This window comes from Mustelus asterias, chromosome 13 (genome assembly GCF_964213995.1).
Source record: "Mustelus asterias chromosome 13, sMusAst1.hap1.1, whole genome shotgun sequence".
Lineage (NCBI taxonomy): Eukaryota > Metazoa > Chordata > Chondrichthyes > Carcharhiniformes > Triakidae > Mustelus > Mustelus asterias.
In genome coordinates, this window is record NC_135813.1 from 13,174,300 (window position 1) to 13,187,428 (window position 13,129).

General features: G+C 41.6%; 1 protein-coding gene and 1 pseudogene across 1 annotated transcript in view; both read right to left on the bottom strand.

Moving 5' to 3' along the window:
• Positions 1-13,129, bottom strand: part of med27 (mediator complex subunit 27) — a 251,803-nt gene that overhangs the window by 171,262 nt on the left and 67,412 nt on the right. The gene's annotated exons all lie outside the window — the stretch shown is intronic.
• LOC144503178 (5S ribosomal RNA) lies at positions 7,882-8,000 on the bottom strand (annotated as a pseudogene).

Genomic DNA, 13,129 nt, shown 5'->3' on the forward strand with positions numbered 1-13,129 from the left:
ACTGTTAATTAGATAAATAAAAAGTGTTACCAGAAAGAGTCTCAGGTAGTTATTTTGATTTAACCACCAGAAGTTGCTGAAGTGCAGATATAGCCCCTTCTCACTTACTCTTAAACAGATTATGAAGCGAGGTACTTCTCTTTGAGTGGTTGAGTGTTAGTTCTCAGAGGAGATCAACCTTCCCCTTCATAACAGCTGCCTTGAAAAAAATAATTTGTTCACCATCCACACCTTATACCTCAGAATGCATTTGCTCATTCAGTGCCAGTCCATGGATAGTTTGGTGCTGTGGATGCATATATCTTGGGAACTTGGTTGAGATCAAATTTAATGTACGTTACTTCTCAAACTGGCAGAGAAATTGCATTTTCAATTGCATTTTAAACGAATGCATTGAAAAGACTGACCTCAGTATTCACAGGTTAGAGAAGGAAAAGTTCCTCTTGCTCGGGGGCGGGGGGGAAAAAGCACCGAATACATGAAGCAATGGTGATGAGGGGGAAAAAAGTTACAGGTTCTGTCATCTATTTGTACTTAGTTAGCTCCTCCCAAAGATTAATTATGACACTACCGCTGCCAAAGGGTGGGGAAACAAAGGAATAAACCAGAGTTTGCAGAGCTGACAAATTCCCAATAACCCGCGCTGGAAAAGTTTGTGTGGGAGAATATCGGGGAAGAATAGAACTGATGTGGATTGCCAACACTTGTAATCTAAATAATATCAACTGGACCAGAAGAGTGTCACCGATAGCTGTAGATACATTTTCCACATTAAGCTATTGCCACAATGAAAAGGAAGATAATTAGGTCAGAGTTAGAAGAAAAAGGAAAATATTAGTCGTAGGCCTTGTACAGTATCAGATTGCCATCAAGTGACTCCTGGTGGAAGACCATTTGTGCAACACCAGGCAAAGTTTAATGATTAAAAGGTATAATGATCGAATAACCTTCTGACATGCCACCTCCAGCAGCTTCACACAAAGAATGCCGCCACCATCCATGGGAGTACGTACCATGCATTTTTAATGCAGTTCTGCAGATTCAATCTAGCAGCAGAATGGGAGGACAGAGACACTCAAGTTATCTGCACTGCACAATGTTACAACTACAAAAAGCACCAGTCAATCTGCCATTGAATTGCTATCAAATTAAAATGAAATTGCATGCTTCTTCCTACAATGTTTCTCCAAACATTTCCAACTCTGGTTGTGTCTGTCATTCTACTAATTACGTATTTTTGAACGTACAGTTCATAGCACACATGACCAGTGTAGCATGTATGAATAATTTAGTCAAATATAATACTGAGCCAGCTTAACTAGGCTTTTTTGTGCAATTTTTAAGGTTGAAGATTATTTTGTTGCTGAATTACGATTTTATTACTCTTATTTTCATCATGGATCATGAATACACAGTTACAGTCTCAATCTGCAAAGAAAACCAGGATTGAGAACAGAGAAGTTCAGAAAGATTCTAAGCAATATTAAATCTTAAAAAACATCAAAATCAATTGTTCAAATACTTTCTGGAAAATCCTACAATCTTAGGTCCTGTAATAAGTTAGAACTGGAAATAAGGCATTATAATGTAATGCCATATTCCAGAATAATATGAACTATTAGTCACTACTTTATGAAAGCAAAAAACTACAAACTGATGGCTACCTGAGGATCACTTAACTTATTGTAAATTGAAACACTCTGGAAACGTTTTCTCTTCAGATAATTAACCAATTCTCTTTTGATGGCTTTGATTGAATCTGCCTCCAGCACATTCGATTGCTTAAAATCAGAGGTGGCAGACGTCTCAACTTTGGGAGCCTTGGCAAGTCGCTGCGGTAAATCTTGTAAATGGTACATACTACTGCCAGTGTGCAGGTGGTGGAAAGGGTGACTGTTTACAGTGCCAATCCAAGTGGACTGCTTTGTCCCGGTGTCCTGGATTGTGTTAAAGTTTCTTGTGTATTTGGAGCTGCCAGGCTAGCATCCCATCACATAAGAACATAAGAACTAGGAGTAGTAGTAGGCCATTTTGGTCCCTCAGGCTTGCTCCGCCATTCAATAAGATCATGGCTGATTTTTCTGTGGACTCAGCTCCACTTACCCACCCGCTCACCATAATCCTTAATTGCTTTACTGTTCAAAAATCAATCTTTGCCTTAAAAAAACATTCAACGAGGTAGCCTCAATTGCTTCACTGGGCAGGGAATTCCACAGATTCACAACCTTTTGGGTGAAGAAGTTCCTCCTCAACTCAGTCCAAAATCTGCTCCCCCTTATTCTGAGGCCATGCCTCCTTGTTCTGGCCAGTGAAGCAGTTGAGGCTACCTCATTGAATCTTTTTAAAGACAAAGATTGATTTTTGAACAGTAAAGCAATTAAGGATTATGGTGAGCGGGCGGGTAGGTGGAACTGAGTCCACAGAAAAATCAGCCATCATCTTACTGAATGGTGGAATAGGCCTGAGGGGCCAAAATGGTCCACTACGCCTCCTAGTTCTTATGTTCCCCTTGTTCTGGTTTCAGCCGCCAGTGTGAAACAACCTCCCTGCTTCTATCTTATCTATTCCCTCCATAATCTTGTATGCTTCTATAAGAGCCCCCCCTCATTCTTCGGAATTCCAATGAGTATAGCCCCAATCTACTCAGTCTCTCCTCATAAGCCAACCCTCTCAACTCTGGAATCAACCAAGCGAATCTCCTCTGCACCCCTTCCAGTGCCAGTATATCCATTCTCAAGTAAGGAGACCAAAACTGTACACAGTACTCCAGGCGTGGCCTCACCAACACCTTATACAGCAGCAACATCAACCTCCTTGTTTTTAAACTCTATCCCTCTAGCAATAAAGGACAAAATTCCATGTGCCTTCTTAATTACCTGCTGCACCTACAAACTGACCTTTTGTAATTCATGCACAAGGACACCCAGGTCCCTCTGTTGCACGTTGCAATATTTTACCATTTAAATAATAGTCCATTTTGCTGTTATTCCTACCAAAATGGATGACCTCACATTTACTCCATCTGCTAGACCCTTGCCCACTCAAAGTATCTATATCCCTTTGCAGATGTTCAGTGTCCTCTGCACACTATGCTTTACTCCTGACTTGTGCCTTATAGATAGTGGGAAGACTGGGGAGCCAGGAGATTATTAACTCGCTGTACAATTTTCTGAACTGATCTCAAAGAACAAAGAAAAGTATAGCACAGGAACAGCCCTTCGGCCCTCGCAGCCTGTGCTGATCATGATGCCCTAACAAAAAAACCTTCTGCTCTTACTCGGTCCGTATCCCTCTATTCCCTCCCTATTCATGAATCCATTCAGATGCTTCTTAAATGTTGCTAATGTGCCTGCTTCCACCATCTCCTCTGACAGAGCATTCCAGGCACCCACCACTCTTTACGTGAAAAACGTCCTCTGCACATCTCCCCTAAATTTTCCCCCCTCATCCTGAACCTGTGCCCCCTTGTAATTGACACTTCCACCCTGAGAAAAAGCCTCTGACTATTCACCCTGTCTACGCCTCATAATTTTGTAAACCTCTATCAAGTCTCCCCTCAGACTCCATCTTTCCAGCGAAAACAATCCTAGCTTATTCAACCTCTCTTCATAGTCAACACCCTTGAGACCAGGCAACATCCTGGTGAACCTTCTTTGCACTCTCTCCAAAGCTTTCACATCCTTCTGGTAGTCTGGTGACCAGAACTGCACGCAATACTCCAAATGCGGCCTAACCAAGGTTTTATATAGCTGCAACATGATTTCCCAACTCTTGTATTCAGTGCCTTGGCTGATGATGGCAAGCATGCCATATGTTTTCTTAATCACCTTGTCCACCCGTGTTGCCACTTGTAGGGAACTGTGGACCTACACGCCCAGATCCCTCTGTATATTCCTAAGGGTTCTGCCATCTACAGTACAAAAATCACACTTAAATTTGATCCTCTAAAATGCATCATCTCACATTTGTCCGGATTAAACTCCATCTGCCATTTCTGTGCCCAAGTCTCTAACCTAGCTAAATCCTGTGGAATCCTGAGAATCCCCAGCGGTATCAGCAACTCTACGAATCTCCATGTCATCCGCAAACTTACTAATCAAACCCATACATTTTCCTATATTTACTAGAAACAACAGAGATCCAAGCAGTGATCCCTGTGGAACACCACCAGCTAGAGATCTCCATTCTGAAAAATACCCTTCCAACTGCTACTGTTTTCTATAACCAAGCCAGTTCTTATCCATCTAGTCAGACCATCCCAAATCCCATGTGATTTTAGTTTTTGTACCAGTCTGCCATGTGGGACCCTGTCAAACACCTTACTAAAGTCCATATAAACTACATCTTCAGCCCTTCCCTCTTCAAAAACCTCAAGTAAGTTGGTGAAACATGACATTCCCCTTATGAAACCTTGCTGCCTTTTACTAACTAGTCCATTTTCTTCCAAACGTGCAGATGCCCTGTCCCTCAGTATCTTCTCCAAAAGCTTCCCCACCACTGACATCAGGCTCACTGGCCTATAGTTTCCTGGATTATGCCTGCTTCCTTTCTTAAACAAGGGAACAACATTGGCTATTCTCCACTCCTCTGGAACCTCGCTTGTGGTCAAAGAGGATGTGAAGATACCTGTTAAGGCCTCAGCTATTTCTTCTCTTGCCTCCCACAGTACCTGGGATAGATCCCATCCGGTCCTGGGGACTTGTCTACCTTAATGCAGTTTAGGATACTCAACACTACCTCCTTCAATATATTGACATTTGTTAGAGCGTTCACACACCTATCCCTGACCTTAACATCCGTCATGTCATTCTCCTTGGTGAATATCGATACAAAGTACTCATTAATGATCTCACCCACTTCCTGTGGCTCCACACAGAACTTCCCTCCATTGTCCTCGAGTGGGCTTACTCTTGCTCTTGCTCCTAATATATGCATAAAAAGCTTTGGGGTTCTCCTTCACCCTCATAGCCATAACATTGGTATGCTGGTCCAGTTAAGTTATTCATTTGATGGCAAACTATAGGATGTCGATGTTGGAGGATTCAGCAATGGTAATGCCATTCAACATCAAGGGGAGATTGTCTGATTCTCTCTTGCTGGAGATGTTCTTTGTCTGGTTATAGTTCATATAGTTCAAATGTTACTTTCCGCTTCTCAGCCCAAGCCTGATTTCATCTAGGTTTTGCCCTCCCTCTGGGCAAATTTCACTGGATTCAAGTTCCACTTCATGACTAGGGGACCACAGAAGGTGAATTCAATACATGGCAAAGCAGGTTAATTATCACCCTGCAAATCCTTCTAACCCGCTTGATGGCAGGTGACAAAAGCAGGAGAGTTTCCTAGTCAGCAGAAGGCAACAGGATATCACTGCAGTACTTTGCCAAGCATAATCAGAATGCTGAAGAGCATTCAAATGGTTATTGGATAAACATATGAATGATGTTGGAAGTGTGCAGATTAGAGGGGCTTTAGATTGGTTGCACTGGTCGGCGCAACATCAAGGGCCGAAGGGCCTGTACTGCGCTGTAACGTTCTATGTTCTATGTAATCCAAAGGTAGTCCATGATCTCCAATACCCTCTTGGGGCATGGGACCTGAAGGAAGGAATCCTACTATACACTTAAAACCAGAATACAACGGACAATAAAAGGGTTAGAGGAACAAGATACTGAAACTCTACAGCACATCCTCAGTTCTCTATTAGAATTTTGTTGAGCCTTTCACTAATCCACTCTAGAATTATAGAATCCCTACAATACAGAAAGAGGCCATTCGACCCACCGTGTCTGCACCAAGAACAATCCCACTCAGGCCTTATCCCTATAGCCCCATGTATTTACCCTGTTAGTTCTCCTGAGACTAAGGGGCAATTTAGCTCGGCTAATCCACCCAACCTGCACATCTTTGGGCTGTGGGAAGAAATCCATGCAGACATGGGGAGAACATACATACTCCACAGTGGTTAGCACTGCTGCCTCACAGCGCCAGGGACCCGGGTTCAATTCTGGCCTTGGGTCACTGTCTGTACATTCTCCCCGTGTCTGCGTGGGTTTTCTCCGGGTGCTCCAGTTTCCTCCCACAGTCCAAAGATATGCGGGTTAGGTTGATTGGCCGTGCTAAATTGACCCTAGCGTCAGGGGATTAACAGGGTAAGTGTGTGGGGTTACGGGGATAGAGCCTGGATGGGATTATGGTCAGTGCAGACTCAATGGGCTGAATGGCCTCCTTCTGCACTGTCGGGATTCTACGATTCTACATAGACAGTCACCCGAGGCTGAAATTGAAGTTGAGTCCTTGGGGCTGTGAGGCAGCAGTGCTAACCACTGTGCCACCCATTTCACAGAATCCCTACAGTGCAGAAGGAGGCCATTCAGCCCATCAAGCCTGCACCAACAACCATCCCAGTCAGGTCCTACCCCCATGGCCCCACGTATTTTTGTTCTTTTTTTTTGAAATTCTCAATTAATTCCCTCTTTATCCACTGACTTCCTTCTCTGCCTGTCTGACTTCACATTTGTGCTGCAAATGCAGTTTTAATTAGCAACAGGCTGCTGCCTCAGCTCCCTTCTGCTACTGTGCAGATTCTGCCCCAGGACCTCCTGCCAGTAATCAATGCCATTGATCAGCACTGTCCTTGCTTACTGCTTGAGGGCATCTACTACACAAAAAAAAAATAGAAACAATTTCAGCTTTAATAAATATGAATTTAAATGGTAGAAACGAAATGTGACAGCACAACCTTGTTACTCAGCAAGCGCTAGATTAAAAAGAAGGGCATGCAGTACATCTGAAATGTCAGTGTGAGCTAGCACCTGACAATGAGTACGGGAAGATAATTATATTCAAGATCAAACAGAATGAAAGAGACATACTCCCAGTTAGAGTAAAACATGCAGGTTAAAAGGAACATGATTCCAATAGCTTGTGTGATTGCTTTAAGGAACTTCTAAAAAAAAATGTGTGACCTCTGCTAAGTTTGTGAACAAACAGCACCGATCTACACAAAGATTGGGTCTTGGAATAATGAATAATTTCATAAATTATAGCACTCTTTATAGAAAAACACTGGTTTTCACTGGCTTCCATCAACAGCTCCCCACACCCGTGTGCCAGCATTTATAGATGGAGTCTCTGCACATCTGTACAAACTAGTACTTTGCCTAGAACTAGCCACACACCTAGTGGCAGCAGAGTTCAAGTCACTATTCTTGCAAATCTGAAGTCAGGAAATGCTTGAAATGTGAACACAAATGTTGAACAATCTCTCATTTCACGTTAAACAGAATAAACCATAAATTCCAACGTGTAAATAGTCTTCAATCTAAAATAAAATCCAGCTAGACATCTGCTAATCCATGCACTAAAAACAACTTGGGTCAGGTACATCAGTGGGAGGTGATGGCAGAGTGGTATTATCACTAATAATCCAGAGATCCAAGATCCAGGGTAAAAAATCTTGAATTTAAAGTCTAAAAAGTCATTATGAAACCATTGTAAATTGTTGTAAAAAAAACCATGAGATTCATTATGACGCTTTAGGGAAGGAAGTCTGCTATTCTTAAACTTATTTCATCTGGCCTACATGTGATTCCAGATCCAAAGTAATGTGGTTGACTCTTCAATGGCCTGTGAGGGAATTTTAGGAGGGGAATAAATCCTGGCCCTGCAATGCCCACATTCCATGGATGAATAAATAAAAGTTCAATTTCTGCTTTCTGTGAGAAAACAGCACAGCTGAGAGAGTTTTTTGAAGCAGGAACTCAAGCCCCAGCACACCAAAAACACGTTCACCCAAAGTCACCAGAAAGTCTAAAACTTTATGAGCAACATTTCTCATACACTCTGACCTCTCCGGTCACAAATGCTTGGCTTCTTAAGGTTTTTTTACTGCACCTGGTATTCCCAGGCAGACTCCCATCCAAGTACTAACCAGGCCTGAGTCAGCTTAGCTTCAGAAATCAGACGAGATCGGGCGTTTTCAGACTAGTATGGCCGTAGGCTCACGAATGCTTGGGAACAAGTCATTTCTGGGTATCATAATTTTCTGAAATACAGAACGATATTAGAATACCCAACCCACAAGTGAGAGTCCTTCCCTCCATCATAAGACCTAAAGTGGGTATGTTCCCTGATGGTTTTAGTGTTCAGTACTATTTTTGACCTCTCAGATACTGAAGAAGTCAGTACCTACATGCAGCAAAACCTAGATAATATTCAGGCTTAGGCTGATAAGTGGAAAGTAACATTTGAACCATACAGTAGATCTAAATATTTAACTGAAAGTAATAAAACGTTATAAACTATACTAAAAATTTTACTTGTCTATTGTATCTGCTAGATTTCCGCTCCAAAAGTACTATACTAAATAGATGATTGAGAGTCCAATCCAATTGGCTGGATGCTCAATAATTTTGGGACAACTGGTGTTTTTTAATTATTTTTTAATATATAAACAAAATATACTCTCAAAATGAACAGTTTAATGTGTAATATATGGATAATTTCATTTGACAAAATTTAAAGACTCAATACACGAACATTTAATCTAAAGAATTTCAACTTTACATAAAATTACAGCACAGCAACGGCCCATTTGGTCCCATTGGCCAAGGCCAAAGTTGTGCTCCGCATGGACCTCCTCCCAACTTACTTCATCTAACCCTAGCTGCATATCTTTCTACTCATTTCTTCCTCATGCGCTTATCGAATTTCCCCAACAAATCGTACATCCTCGTCATGAGGCTACGCCCCTCTCTTTGAAAATATGGTTTTTCAACTTTCTACTAATTGGAAATTTTGCAAATTGAACTGAGCCAAAGCAAATTGCTTAAAAATGCACGGTCACATTCCAAGGTGAAGGTGAGAAACAAACAAATCACCCTCAAGGGAATGTAAAAAGACATTTCTTACAATCCTGACACCCACCAAAAAACTTATAATGGTCTAAAGAAACATTACAAATGCAAAGTACTGGATATTGAAACAATGGTTGCACAGGGAGACCCACCTACTGTCCAGCCATTGGAGAAAGATTGAAAGTGACACAGGTGTTGTCAAGAAAGCTTTTAGCAGAGGAAACAAGCTGAAGGATATTCTCCCTCCCTCTCAGAATTAGAGTGTCGTCTGGTTCAAGAAGCCAATGCTACCAAAAACCTACCAATGAACTGAGATCTTGTAATAATCACATTGTCGTCTACATCAAAGAGCATCCAAGAAGCCAGCTAACCAAAATCAATAGTAGCGTTTAAAATACACTTAAAGGACAATCAAAGGACACTTAACTGTAGATTCTTTCACCTTTTTTTATTGGACTCATGCTTCACCTGAAGAGTTAAGAGTGAGTGTGTCCGAATGATTACACGAGAGCCGAATGCTTGACGTCACCTTTTTATTATTTTTGTCAGGTTTAGTGGTTAATGTATTTGCTTTGACTCAAGAAAACCTTTTGATTGGCTCCTTATTACTCACAGCTTAAACAGTTAAATACATTGATTTGAAAAGGCATATCCTGGTGAAAAAAGCAACTCAAGTCTTTGTTGTGACCAGCTGAGCAGGTTGAATAGAATGGAGCTAGTTCACCCCTTCTCACCTGGTCATAACATACAATTCACCTCAACTGCTTTATGTACATCTTGTTACAACATAAATTTTATTTTTTCCCTTTAAAGAAGTAACACCTCAACAATCATCCAGCATTCCATATGTAAATATCCAGCCTCACTGACATTAGTTTAAAAAAAAGTCATCCTCACCTTTACTTTTCTTTCAACAGCATCAGGACAAATGCTGGAATTATCAGAGGTTTATTATCTACAGTGTGATAGGCCCTCTACAAAAATAAAGTGTATTCATACGTGTGAAACAACATGAAGACGTGGCTGGCAGCAGAGCACAATGTTCCAGAATTAATTTGCAGAAGTCCTCAAAAGAACTGCATTAAACTCCCATTTCTAGTCATTGATCAGTATGGCTCCATCGTTTTACAGTCCTTGGCAGTAACAATTTAGACCCCAGAACAGAATAAAGGGTGCTTCTACAAAAATCGAGGGAGGCTCGATATGGTTGTTAAAAGAGAATACGTTATGATCTTCTTTCCTTCATGATATATCTCTTTCCCATTTTAACTATTCATTTACGTATCTTCCACTACCCAGCCTTTATTGCAGGCACCAACTACTGCTGTACTGATACATAATTGGGAAGGGTCAAGGTCAGGAGGAGAAACAATCAAGTTGCTAGGGAGTCCTTTGCTGAAAAGAAATTGAACGCTGCTTTTGAAAAATGAAGAGTTACCATGTAAAAGCCAGCCTGCTCATCTTTTCACCCTGCAGAAACTATTTTAAAAAGGAGTACAAATCTATACAATTTCCCCAATAATAGGTTACCACTTCAGCATTGCAAGTAATTAGTTCAAAGCCATGATACATCAGATGTCAAGAAAATGCAGCCCCCTCTCTATCAATTCTGACACCAAGACTCTTTCTCCTGAAATAAAAAGAACCAAAATTAAAGAGAAGTATTTTGCAAACTCCAGTTAAATATTCTGAGGATAAAGGATACATGCAAGTGATTACAAAGATGCAATGTCATCTCAGGTTTCGGGATGGTGCTTATTTAGCATAAAAGCATGTGAAAGTAACATTGAAAGGAAATTTGGCCCCATGCGGCAGCTTTCTGTAACAGATAAATGCTTCCATGGTCTGACACTTCCAGGTCAATATGCTAAAGGAGATGAATAATTACATGTAAAACCACCAAAGTGTCTTTAAAATACCTTTTTTTTTCCTTGACCTCCAGAAGCCAATCAAGCAAAGCCAAGCACAAATAAACAAACAAACATTACAATCTATTATTCAAGCTGAACTGTCTGTTTCCACAAATGGTTTTCCCACAGGCTAGAACTATACTAACTATAATATTTCACAATGGATCTAACTTGACGAATATTTATCCCTCAAATCAACATCACAAAAAACAGATTCCCTCGTCGTGATCACATTGCTGGTTGTGGGAGTTTGCTGTGTGCTCATCAGAGCCACACTTCCTACACTACAACAGTGACAACACTTCAAAAAGAACTTCATTAGCTGTAAAGCACTTTGAGACATCAGGTGGTTATGAAAAGCACAGTTTATGTATCTCAAAAATAAAAAATGCTGGAAAATCTCAGCAGGACAGACAGCATCTGTGGAGAGAGAACAGAGCTATTGATGAGACTGGATGACCCTTCTTGTTTCCTTTATTCCTTTCGTCACACCCTGTAGATGGTGGCAGATTTTGCAACTCGGCCAACGTTGTCTACCTGATACGCTGCAGGAAAGGGTGTCCCAAGGCATGGTACATTGGGGAGACCATGCAGACACTGCAACAACGGATGAATGAACACCACTCGACAATCACCAGGCAGGAGTGTTCTCTTCCTGTCAGGGAACACTTCAGCAGTCACGGGTATTCTGCCTCTGATCTTCGGGTAAGCAGCCTTCACGACACACGACAATGCAGAATCGCTGAGCAGAAACCGATAGCCAAGTTCCGCACACATGAGGACGGCCTCAACCGGGATCTTGGGTTCATGTCACACTATCTGTAACCCCCACGACTTGCCTGGGCTTGCAAAATCACACTAACTGTCCTGTCTGGAGACAATACACGCCTCTTTAACTTGTGCTTAACCCTCTCTCCACTCACATTGTCTGTACCTTTAAGACTTGATTACCTGTAAAGACTCGCATTCCAACCATTATTTTGTAAATTGAGTTTGTGTCTATATATGCCCTGTTTGTGAACACAGCTCCTCACTCACCTGAAGAAGGAGCGACACTCCGAAAGCTTGTGCTACCAAATAAACCTGTTGGACTTTAACCTGGTGTTGTGAGACTTCTTCCTGTGCTTACCCCAGTCCAACGTTGGCATCGCCACATCAAGACTTTGGAGAGTCATGTGGCGAGTGTTACACAAAAGAATTTCTTGCATCTGTACTCCACGGTACTTCTCCAAAGATGTGCAGGTTAGGTTGATTGGCCATGCTAAATTGACCTTAGTGTCAGGGGGATAAGCAGCGTAAGTGTGTGGGGTTATGGGAATAGGGCCTGGCTGGGATTGTGGTCGGTACAAACCCGATGGACCAAATGGCCTCCTTCTGCACTGTAGGGATTCTATGATTCTATTTACATAGCCGGTCCAGTTACATTACTGATCAATGATAATCCCCAAGGTGTTAATGATGAGGCAATTCAGTGATTGTATAATAATATAAAAGCAAATTACTGCGGATGCTAGAATCTGAAACAAAAACAGAAAATGCTGGAACATCTCAGCAGGTCTGACAGCATCTGTGGAGAGAGCACAGAGTTAATGTTTCGAGTTTGGATGACCCTTCATTAGGTCAGTGATTGTATTGCTGTTGAGCGTTAAGAGGAAATGGTTAAATTCTTCTTGTTGGAGATGGTCATTGTTGGACACTTGTGCAGCTCGAAATGTTATCATTTATGAGCCAGAGCCTAATTGCTGCATGCAGGTTCTGACTGGTTTGAGTATCTGGAGCTGCAAATGGTACCATCACCTGCAAACATGCCCGTTCTGATCTCATGATGGAGGGATGGTCATTGGTATAGGTGCTGAAGAAAGCTGGGCACTACCCCACGGGATTCTTGCAACGAAGTCTGGGTTGAGACAATTGGCTGCCAACAACCATAATCATCTTTTGTGCTAGATTTGGCTCCAATCAATTTTACTAGTGCTTTTTGATGCTACTGTCAAATGCTGTTTTGATTTCAAGGGCAGTCAATCATTCTCAACTCACCTCTTTTTCATATTTGGACTGTTGTAGGCGTCATGAGTTCTGATGAAAGGCCACAGACCCAAAACATTAAATATTCCACAGATGCTACTGACCTGCTAAGTATTTCCAGATTTTTCTATTTGTATTCAGATTCCTAGCATCGGCAGTATTTTGATTTTGTTGGGGCTGCCATGAGAAATGAAGTATCCCAGGCAGAACCCAAACTAAACACCAGGTGAGCAGTTATAACGGAGGAAGTATTGCTTGATAGAGTAAACAAGACCTTCCAACACTGCTGATTGAGAGTAGGCAGTTATTGACCAGATCAGATTTGTCCTACTGATCGTA